General features: G+C 54.3%; 1 long non-coding RNA gene across 1 annotated transcript; it reads left to right on the forward strand.

The window, feature by feature from the left end:
* The first annotated feature begins 4,082 nt into the window (after nt 1-4,082).
* LOC131817885 (uncharacterized) lies at nt 4,083-10,823 on the forward strand. The gene is made up of 3 exons (XR_009348624.1): nt 4,083-4,495; nt 7,120-7,284; nt 9,455-10,823. It is a non-coding gene; the product is annotated as an uncharacterized LOC131817885 (long non-coding RNA).
* The last annotated feature ends 596 nt before the right edge of the window (nt 10,824-11,419 follow it).

Below are 11,419 nucleotides of genomic sequence, written 5' to 3' on the forward strand. Positions count from 1 at the left end.
ACAGGCCAAGAAAAAGCTGTAAAGTCAGAAGGAGCGCTGGCGTCTGTTCCGGGCCTCAGAACAGAGCCCATAGTGTCCCAGCCTCCCCGGGCTCCGCGGCCCTCGTTGTTGCTGGCCACACAGGTGGTTCCAGTCAGTTTCCAGACGCTCTCCGTGCTGTTTTAAGATGCTTGCTCCTTGCATTCTGTCACGCTCCAACCTTGAACGTCACCTCTCTACGCACCCTCTCTGGCTGACAGCAAGGGGAAGGTGAGGCGTGAGTTGGATGCGTGTGTCTGGGTGTGTTTCTGTGCACGTGTGCATGCACCTGCCTGCCGGTGCAGACTCCTGATAGATTTCAGTTCTGGGGCACCGAAGTGCCCTCCCTAACAGCCAGCACACTGGCCCAAGGAGACGCCCAGTGTGGGCCACTGGGTCATACGTGGAATGTTGGTGCAGATGGTTCTCTCCTTGGAATAAGGGAAGCATGATCCAGCGCCCCCGGGACTGCATCCTATCTCTCCAGTGACTCTTACCTGTTCCGGGCTGTACCTTCCCCTCTACCCCGTCCCCCTGTCCCCAGGGGCTTGGAACTCTTTCTGTCTGAAACTCCTCTATGTGAGTGACAGTGTCTGCCGTCCATCCTCCGCAGAGGACATGGGGCCCGAGAGCCACCAGAGATCCGTCCAACCTCCGCAGAGGACGGGGGCCCGAGAGCCACCAGAGATCCGTCCAACCTCCGCAGAGGACGGGGGCCTGAGAGCCACCAGAGATCCGTCCAACCTCCGCAGAGGACATGGGGCCCGAGAGCCACCAGGGGTTCAGGGTGTTTTTCTCCTTCGCCAGAGAGTGTTGAATCTAAAGGCCTTTTGTGCCAAGTCTCCAGGGAGCAGGTTAATGAAGTAGGACGGGTGAGGGTCTTGTCACTGCAGAACGAGGTTGGATTTGTTGATACAGCAGCAGCCTGGACTTGGAAGTCAAGTCCCACAGCAGAGGACTGGTCTCCCCACCCCCAGCCTGCAGAAAGAGCTGTCTGTGTGAGAACACAATCATTCTCAGTGGAACTTCGTAGATACGAGGCCCGAGTCTGATTTGTTTTTGTTGAGCCCTGGAAGTAAGTGTGGAGCGCCCCTCCTGAGGGACACACGGAGCTGAGACATGCTGCAGGCTGACTGGTTGCCAGGCACAGGCTAAAGACCTCCATGTTGATGTCTTTTTCTGGTCTTTAAGGCTTTTCTTTTCTGTTGAGGAAAGCAACGGTCAACTCTGGTTTCGCACAGCGTGTCCATCCAGGATGGCGGTGGGGCGTCCGAGGCTCTTTCCTCCCTCTTGCCTCCGTCCTCAGCCCCACTGCTCTGACCCAGAGAACTGAGGGCCTCAGTTGTAGCTCCTGGGGTCTAGGAGATGTGCCCATGACCCCTGGTCTTGAGATTGTATGACAGGCGAAGCAAAGTTCTCAACTGCATCTGTCCCAGGTTGGGCTTTCTGAAACTAGACACCAACACAGAGTTGAGCAGGGTTGGGTGGAAGCAGAAGTCAGACTTGGATGTGGTGTCCCAAAGCATGGGCCAGTCTGTGGGCTGCTTGCAGTGGAGATGGCCCATCATAGCGTCCGCATTGGCCTCTGTGCCCAGGCCCCTGCGGCTTGCACCAGGCAGCTCTGTGCAGCTGGCTCAGGCCTGGAGGGGCAGATGGTGGACGCACTCCCCACCGCTGGAGCCCAGAATAGAATTTCATTCTGGGTGATCACTTCCCAGGGGTACCAAGGACCATGGGAATCGTGTGAAGGTGTGGAAGAGGAGCCTGTGCGTGGTTTCAGAGGTTGGAACTGTGCCTATCTAACTGAAATCAAAGGTTGGAACTGTGCCTTTCTGTCTGAAATCAAGGCACAACCCAAGGTCATCTTTGTCTTGGATTAGACCTGAGGGCTGTAGGATGGCGGGCGTGGAGGGGGTAGGTCACAGGGTTCTCTAGCCATGGGACTTGGGGCCTGTCACTTAGCCACTCCCTCCTTGACCAAACCCTGAGCTCTTTTCCAATGAGGCTCTGTCCTTGGGCATGTCCTCAAGAGCCCAGTTTTAGCACAAACCCTGCTAAGTCAGTTAAGTCAGTATCCCCCACCCTGGGCATCTGGTCATCTCCGATAGATGACCAAATGCCTCAGCCCCACCATCCCCAGGAGGCGACGGGGCCCGACCTCCTGGCCTGCCTTCTGTGCACATCCTGTCAGGCCAGTCTAGCCAGAACCACCCCACCCCGATGTTCCCTCCTGTGGCTTTCCCATCCGCTGACCTACCTGCTCCTTGGCTATAAATTCTCTTTTCCGTGCTGAGTTCAGCGTGATGCCCCATCTCTGCACCCCAGGAATCCCATTGCAGTGAGCCCTGTGCCCACCGGGATAGTCCTGGAAACTCTGCCTGTAAATATGTTCTTAAAGCACATATTTATTTATTTTTGTGTGAGAGAGAGCACGAGACCACCAGCCGGGGGAGGGGCAGAGGGGGAAGCAGGCTTCCCGCTGAGCAGGGGCCTGACGTGGGACTTGAGCCCAGGACCCCGGGATCATGACCTGAGCGAAGGCAGAGGCCTCACTGCCTGAGCCCCCCGAGGCGTCCTGAAAAGCCCGCCTGAGCCATTTTAACAAAGGGCCTCGGGGCCTTTCCCTTGACATCCGGCCCCTCCTCCTCTTCACCGTCATCACCACCGTGGTGGCTGCCTTCCTCACTGTCACCGCGGTCACGGTCACGGGAAGCGGGTCAGGCCATGTCAGGGGCCAGAGGGCGGCGCCGCGGAGAGGAGGGCTCAGCTCCAGGCGACCGGGACAAGAGCCGTCTCACGCCGGGAAGTGAGATTGGCTCAAACCCAAAGGCCTGGAGTGGCCGGGCAGGTGGCACAAGTGGTCAGAATCTGGGGGCCGAGGAGATAGGGTCCGTGAGACTATGACAAACTGGCCGAAGACAGTGAATTCCATCGTTTTGCTAAATAAGACGATGGCCAGCGTGGGGGGCATATCTAGCCCCGGGGCCCCCAGTTTGGCACGGAGGGTAGTTTCCCCAGATTCAGGGAGTTTCCTATTCCTGGAGAAGGAGTCACAGAATGGCCGTTTGTCAGGGATGGGGAGGCCACAGGCTCCTGGGGGAGGCCGCGGTTTTGGAATTAGGCATGTTTGGGTTTGAGTCACAGACATGCACACTGAGCGTGCTGGTCGGTTTTTCCAAGCCCCATTCCCCGCCTCTGAACACGGCAGGTGCGAGTCCCTGCCTCCCCGACGCAGCTCCCGAGGGTGGAGGCAGGGCCCGCCCAGGACCGGGCTCCCCGCCACGCCGTACTCCCCGCCATGGTGGCGCCGGCTTCTAGAGGGTGAGCTGCTGAGATCACGCGAAGGGTCTGCAGTCTTCTTCCTCCTGCTCATGCCGCTCACCCCGCACCCCGCACGGCAGCGCAAGCTTACACGCTCCCACGTCAGTACACACACGCACCATCACACACTCTCACCCCCACTCGTTTGCCCATCGCACGCCTTACGCGTTCACACGCACACTCCAACACATACACACACTCGCGACCCGCGCTCGCGTGCTCGCACGCTCGCATGCTCTCACTTTGAATCCTGCACCTCCTCTCGTCGGCCTGATCCCTGAAACACTCCAGATCATCTTACAGATGACCTGGGAACTCATCCGCTTCCTCCTCCAGAAGATGCCTCATGATATCAGTTGAGAAGAATGAACTCAACCCAGTGGCCCTTGGGGGCCAAACTCTGACCCCATGGCTCGCTGGCTCTGGGCCCTTCTTAGTAAGCGGACCCACCCAGCATACCTTGCCTGCGGGCCACCCAGTCTTTCCCTCCCCTGCAGGAAGCCTGTGGGTGGGCTCCCTCCCCTCGGGCTGCCGGACTGGCAGTCCTCCCTGTCACTGTTAACCCCTTCTTGGGATGGGAGAGCCGAGGAGGGCGTGTCTTCTCTCGCCCAAGGGTGCAGAGACCCCAGCCTCTCTCTCTGCAGTTGGGACAGCTCTGACTCGGTCTCCTGCAGGAAATGGGCAGCCTGGGAGCGCAGTAAGCTCGCCTGCTGAATTGCAGGCCCTCGGGAAATACTAATGAATAGATGTTTTCCCCGACCAAGGAGGCTGCTCCACACCTGGACCTCCCAAATTCTGGGGCACACAGGGCTCATCTGCCGATTTTGCCCACTTCTGCATCCACGTCTCCTTCACTCCTCAAGACATCACCTCCTTGTCCCTGCCAGTCCGCCTTTTTCCGGTGGCACAAGACCCAAGTCCATCCTTGGACAGTGACTAATTTCGAGGTGTCCTGTGACCCAGCAAGTCCAGTGAGAGCCCTTGATGAGGATCTTCCACCGGGCACGGTGAAAGAGATGCCCCTTTGTCTGGGATTGCCAAACACAAGGATTTGAACACCTTCCTGCGAGACCCTACCCGAAATTCAGCTGGAGCAGTGACAGGTAGCGGAGGCGGGGAGAGAGTTCGGGACCTGGAGATACTGGCTGAGCCTTTGGTCTGTATGAACCACAGCAGGGAGTTTCCTGTAGGCAGGACCAACAGTTAATTCCCCCATGGGTGTGCACCAGCTGGAAGTGGGCCTTTGCGATCTGTAACCTGACGAATCTTGATTAATAGACATTGCAGACCGAGGGATGCTTTCAAGTCAGATTTAAATATAGAACTTTATAACAATAGCAAAAAAGTCACAATAGCTGGCATTCACAGAGGGTTTTACCACATGCCAGAAATTATATGAAGGGTTTTAAACATTTTTCTGGAGCAGATCATTAAAGCCGCCCTTTGATGCACACCCCGTTCCCCTCTCTGTGATCATTGCCATGATCACCATCATCATCACTGTTACGGGCTCAGTGTTTGTGTCCCCGTCCCCAGATTTGTATGCTGAAGGCCAAATCTGCAGTGTGATGCTTTTAGGAGGTGGGAATTAATTAGGGTTGGATGAGGTTATGAGTGTGAGACCACCGTACTGGGATCAGTGTCCTTCAAAGATAAAGAAACCACCCAGTGAGGACACACAGGAGGGCAGCCATCTGCAGGCCAGGAAGAGGGCACTTACCAATAACCTGACCACGCTGGCACTCTGATCTTGGATTTCCTTGCCTCCAGAACCGTGAGGAATAAGTGCTGTTTCAGCTACCCAGTCTGTGATATTTTGTTATAGCAGCCCAAACTGGCCAAGACAGTCACCATCACCGTCATTGTTAAAATCACCATCCCCATCATCCCCACCAGCCCCGTCACCATCATCACCACCATCACCATCATCATCACCACCACTGCCATCGCCATCATCATCACCGTCGCCACCATCATCATCGCCATCACCACCATCACCACCATCACTATCATCTCCATGAATTAAGTTTTGCGTATTCTCACAAGCATGCATCGTATTTAGCCCAGTGATGTCCTGGGCTATGGGAGGGGATCGTGGGAGTGGGTTGGGGTTCTGAAATTAGGCTGGTCAGATTTCTATATTAGGTTTTAGTTGTGTCCTCTGGACACGTGCTTTGTCCTTCCCAGGCCTTGGTGTCGTTGCCCATACAGTGCTAATAAGAACAGGATCCGAGTCTAGGTACAGATAATGTCTTTCACAATTAAAAAGTGAGGTGTGCACAACTGTTCCTTTCCTTATTTCTTCTGTATAATCAAACTTATTTCTTGAGGTTCCATTTCTCCTGAGTGCAGAAGGATCCAGTCTGCCAATTCCAAGGAACTCAGTCACATCTGACTTAAGACTCTGGGCTTGGAGGGTTAGTTTCCTCTGCATGTTTCCGTTACCCCATGGGGGAGTCTAAGTTCCTGCCAGAGTCTATATATCCTCCCAGTGTAAGGGGTGGGCACCTGGTCCATGTGTCATTCTCTGTCATCATTGATTTTTCCTAAGAATAACTGTGGAGGTATTTTAAAAATTGAGGTAACAACATTCATATAACCCAAATTAACCCCTTTGAATTATTCAGTTTATTGAGATCTAGTATGTTCACAGTGTTATGCATCTGTCACCTCTGTGTAGTCCCAGAACATTTTTGTCACCCCAAAAGGAGACCCAGTAACATTTAAGCAGTCACTCTGCCTCCTCTCCCAAGGCTCTGGCAATCACTGGTCTGCTTTCTGTCTCTTTGGATTTACTCATTATGGACATTTTATATAAATGGAATCATGTGGTTATTTGTGACCAGCTTCTGTCACTTGGCAAAATGTTCTTTCGGTTCATCTGCATTGTAGCATGGGTCAATACTTCATTCCTTTCTATGACTGACCAATGCTCCCTTGTGTAGATAAACCACATCTTATGTGTCCATTTTCCTGCTAATGGACACTTGGTCTGTTGCCACCTTTCAGCTACTGTGAATAATGCTCCTGTGAACCGTTCATATATAACTTTTTGTTTCAGTTCTTTTTTGACTGGAGTGGATCCAGTCAAAATCCACTGAAGTGGATTGCTGGGTTATATGGTACTTCTGTGTTTAACTTTTTGAGGTACTGCCAAACTTCTTGGTAGTAACTGAGTCGTTTTACATTCCCACCAGCAATGTAGAAGGGTTCCATATCTCCTGAGATCCTTTTGCATGCTCTATTTTGCAACCATTTAAAATCCATGTATCTGTGCTCAGTTGATTTCCTCAAGCTTTAATGGGTGTCTGAGCTCCTTGGGTTGCTGAATACAATTGTACAGGTTGTGTACTGCACAATCCTAGGCACCATTCACATAATAGTAAATGGAAATTTGTATATTTTATAAATTTAATAATATTTATATATTTATAAGGTATCAGTAAAGTGGTTTGTGGAATGACATGTCTTTTACAGATTTGCACAGGGATGCCATGTGGGCCAGCTCTGGTGCTCTGCGGCTAGACTCCCTAGATCTCCAGCCCCACCTCCCCCTGACTCCAGCTGGCCTGGAACCTGCACCCTTAGCCACCACTTCATCTTGCTGTTCCAATACACCCATGGTAATGACTATAATAGCACACTCCCCCACCCACATTTCCTTAGAACTTGGTTCCTAGTTCTGATTAAAAGTTGGAGAGAGGTCCCACTTTAATAGCTTTTGCTAAAAAAAAAGAAATGCCTTTGAAATCTCATTAGCCCCTCTCTAATTCCCCTCAGGTCTGCAAAGGGAGAGCCAGACGCTCACCGCTGGGGAACCACCCCGTCCTCAGGCGTGACCTAACTGAACTGTCTCTGCACCCTCGCAGGCAACGTGCAGACTGTGAAATGAGGCTCGAAAGGTGGGACGGCTTGTTCAAAGCCCCCCGGTGAGAAATACTGGTTGTAAGTAACATTTATTGACTGCCTGCTGTATACTGGGTGCTGCTGTAAGTCTCTTCTTAGCTGTGTATGCAGTGCGTATCCTCTCCACTTTACCCGCCGGGCTTGTCGAGGCACTGGTAGTGTAGCAGCGGGGGGTCTAGCTGTTGGGAGCAGGACTCTGCTGTCACAGTACGAATGCTGGCCGGGCGGTCACTCTTGGGCGGGTGGATGTTGAGACACCATGGAGAGGCTCGGTTTCATTTTGGGTGCTAAGCCGCGTGTCCAGGCTCCAGCACGGGAGCCCTGGGCTTGGTGCCCGTACGGAGAGAATGAGGAGACCTGGTTCCCGAGTGTTTGGGGGCTGTAACCGGCCTGGAGGGAGGGAGGGCCCTGGTCTGGCTGATGAACTGGGACTCTTACTGGTTCTGCATTTTGTCGCAACGTTATCTTTTTTTATTTCCTAGCAAGACTGTGCTCTGCCAAGCTGGCAGAATGCAGCATTCTGAATCTTACGGTCGGAGGCTTTGACACCAAACTCCTGCTCTTGGTTTCCAAGGGAGGGTGTGGTTGGGGATCTCCAAGGTGTACCCGGTGAGGAGGCCGGCTCTGAGGTGCAGGATTTGGTCACGCTGGCTTTCCCCTGGTCCTTGAAGCAGCCCAGAGGTTAGGGACTAGGCCTTCCTCCAGCCAGAATGCCGTGAGCAAGCCCTGGTGTATGGAGCACAGGTGGGGCCACGAGGCTGGACCTCATGGGGCTGCATTCTCTTCTGGAACGGGAGGACAGTCAGAAAGGAGACGGTGCCGGCTTGGGAGCGCCAGATGCCTGGTGGGAGCCGACCGGGGAGGGGCTTGCCTTGGTTGGAAAAGGCATCTCTGAGGAGACAGCACTTGCAAGAAAACTTCTGGGACAGGGAGGAACCAGCCGTGGGACAGCCTGGAAGGAACAGTCCCAGAGGAGGGAACAGAATGTGCAAAATAGTGTGTGACATGAGAAAGAGCTTGACCCGCCACCCCCGTTTCACACTTGAGGAAACAGGGTCAGAGAGGTAAGGTGCTGAGGTTCACACTTGGGCTTAGGTTTTGTGTTTCCACATCTGGGGCACTCCTTAGGCTACCTTGCTGGTGGTGTGGACCATGGGTGTTAAGGCCCATGTGTAGCCTACTAGGTTCCACGTGGTGGAGTCTCATGGTTACAGACCACTCCACAAAGGGCACCGAGAAAGGGAAGGGGTGTCTCGGTCAGAACCCAGATCCTTTCTTACAGACGGACACAACTCCTGAGGATGCTCGTAGATTAATGGTTTCCAGCTCCTTGTGTGAAATTGCGTTGTGCCTGCGGACGTGGGGTTGCTCGGCCACATCAGGACGAAGGGAGCAGTTGCTTCCAGCTAGACGTCACTTTCTCTTCTGACCACTGGAGCAGTGGCTAGCCGGAGGTGGTGGCACCCCAAGTGGTGTTTGGACATGCACGGGGCTGGGTGTTTCAGCTGTCACCATGGCTGGGAGGAGCCACCGTGTCCCACAGAGTGTGGCAACTAGTTGCGAACCGTCCCCCCCACAATGGCGGGGCTGCCCAATGAGAGACGGCCCGTTGCGGATCTTACCCACAGCGTCCGCCTCGGCAGCACATGTCTGCGCAGGCTGGGTGGCTCGGGGCCCGCCTCCGGGGAGCGGACAGTGCCCTGGCTGAGAACTCCCCGCCTCCAGGGGAGAGCGACCACGAGCCCTCCGGTCAGGCTCAGATTTCCCATTTCTGGAAGAACATCTCCCTCGCTGGCTTTGCTTGGGTTTCTCCACGCTGTTAAGATTCCTCAGGCTCTATAATTATTACCTCATTCGAGGTTCGGGACTAAATTGGCTGAGCAGGAGAATTATAGTTATGCAATTTCCAGCAAATAGGAATTTCCTGTGTCTTGCCCTGGGAGGGTGTCTCCCTCTCCACTGGACGGAGGCAGAGTCAAGGTCATGCTGCTCTGGGTTGGAGTCACATGGTCTGGGGGACGCTCTTCTTCATCAGCACAGGGTCAGGGGTGGGGGGCTACAGAGCTCTGACACTGATGGCTTGTCCTACCTTATTTAAAAAATTAACAATTTTGATAAATTAATAAAAAATAATGTACACTAAGTGGATTTTCTTCTTGTATGCTCCTGTGACTGTTCCACACATGTGGCCTCGTGTCTGTGTCTTCAGTGTCCAGACGGGGAAGAGTCGTGCCGCTCCACAATTCTCCCCACGCGACCCTTGCGCTGTCTCGCCTTCCCTCGCCCGCCGGCAGCCCCCGCAGACTCCTGATCAGCTCCGGGTCAGCGTCCCGTCAGTGTGGCCGCCAGCGCTTGACTGCTTTCGCTGAGCACTCCACGCCGCCTCGGGGAGCTCATCGACGTGTCGTATGTGTCCGTGGTCTGGGCCTCCCCCTTCCGGCAGTGCTCCGTGGTTGGGGCACCCGGACTTGGTCGGAGCAGCCGCTGGCGGGTACGTGGGTTGTTCCAGTTCATGCTGGTGGTGAATAAAGCGCCGGTGGGCGTCTGCGTGCGGATTTCCGCAGGAATGTGTGCCTCAGTTTCTCAATGGGACGGCTGCGCCATCCAGGCCGGGGAGCGCTTCAGTTGTCCCGACACCGCGGTTTTCCGGCGTGGCCGCCCCACCTCACTCTCCCGCCCGCGGCGCGCCGGAGCTCCCACGTCTCCTCAGCCTCACCAGCGCCCGCACTGTCCGTGGTGTCCGTTTTAACGGTTCCCGTGGGAGTCTGCCGCCTCCTCGTCACAGGCTCGAGTCGCGTATTCCCAGTGGCTGACGAGCTTGGACGTCTCACCGTGTGCCCGTCATCCACGTACCGTCTTTGGTGAAGTATGGTGGACGTCTTCTTACTCGTTTTTAATTAGGTTATTTGTTTTCATGCTCACTGAATTTAAAAAAACGTCTCAGCATTTGCAGCGTCGTGGCCGGCGCTACGTGCACCAAGCGGAGAAGGACACATGCCGTGTGCTCTCGCTTGCGTGCGGCATTTAAGAAACAAAACAAGTGAGCAGAGGAGGAAAAAGAGGGAAAGAGAGAGAGAGACAAAGCAAGAAGCAGACTCTCAACTGCAGTGGACACGGCTGGTCCCCGGGGGGGGGGGGGAGGACGAGGGCCGGGGAGAGCGGGGGATGGGCCGGAGGAGCGCGAGTCGTGAGGAGCCGCGGGACACGTGTGGAGGGGCTGAGCCGCCGTGCTGTAGCCTGACACTAAGGTCACTGCCTGGTAACTAAGTGGGACTTAATAAAAACGTAGAGTCTGAGGACAGCTGACGCGTAATGAACTGCATACGTGTAAGTCATACGATCTGCTGTTTTGCCGTGACGTCTCCATCCACCAAACCAACACCGTGATCAAAATAAAGACTGTGGCGTCAGCTCCCCTGTCCCGGCTGCCCAGTGTCCTTCAGAAGCCCTCACACTCTCCCTTTAGCTCATTCGTAGGCAACAGTAAGAATTCGTGTCTCCTCTCTGGGTTTTCTTGTCACTCCCGCTAGAGTTTTTGTAAATTTCATTTTGAGAAGCCAGATTTTCATTTTATTGATTTTTCCCTATTATTTTTCTCTTCAATTTCACAGATTTCTGTTCTTTATTCTTTGTCTTCTGCTTTCTTTTGAATCTACTTTGTTCCTCTTTTTCTAGTTTCTAACGACGGGACTTAGACCTCGGTGTAAGCCCTCTCTGCAGTAACGCCCGCGCCGGAGGGGCGCAGCACCCCCACCCCGCATCGCTCGAGCAGGACCGCACGGCGCCGTCTCTTCGTGCCGTCGTCCTCATCCAGTCAACGCCCTGTTCTGTTTCTCCGGCGAGCTCCTCTGTGGCCCGCGGGTCGCCTCGGTGTGTGCCGGTTTCCATGTTTGGGTCATTTTCCTGTTACCGTCTGATTGCTCTCCAGTTGCATTTTATTATTAGCGGAGGACATACCGTGCACGGTTTGTCCAGGTTTGTTTTACGAGCAGGAAGCGGCCGTCTCTGTTTGTGTGCCGTGTGCACCGGGAAAGAAAGTCCGTTTTCTTGTTGGTATTTATGAACTGGGTCCCGCTGCCGGATGGTGTTGGTCCGATTTACATCCTTGCTGATTTCCGGTCTGCGTGTTTCGTTGCCCAAAGAGAGGACTGTTGACTGCCCTAGATATCGCTGT

Source organism: Mustela lutreola, chromosome 16 (assembly GCF_030435805.1).
Source record: "Mustela lutreola isolate mMusLut2 chromosome 16, mMusLut2.pri, whole genome shotgun sequence".
Lineage (NCBI taxonomy): Eukaryota > Metazoa > Chordata > Mammalia > Carnivora > Mustelidae > Mustela > Mustela lutreola.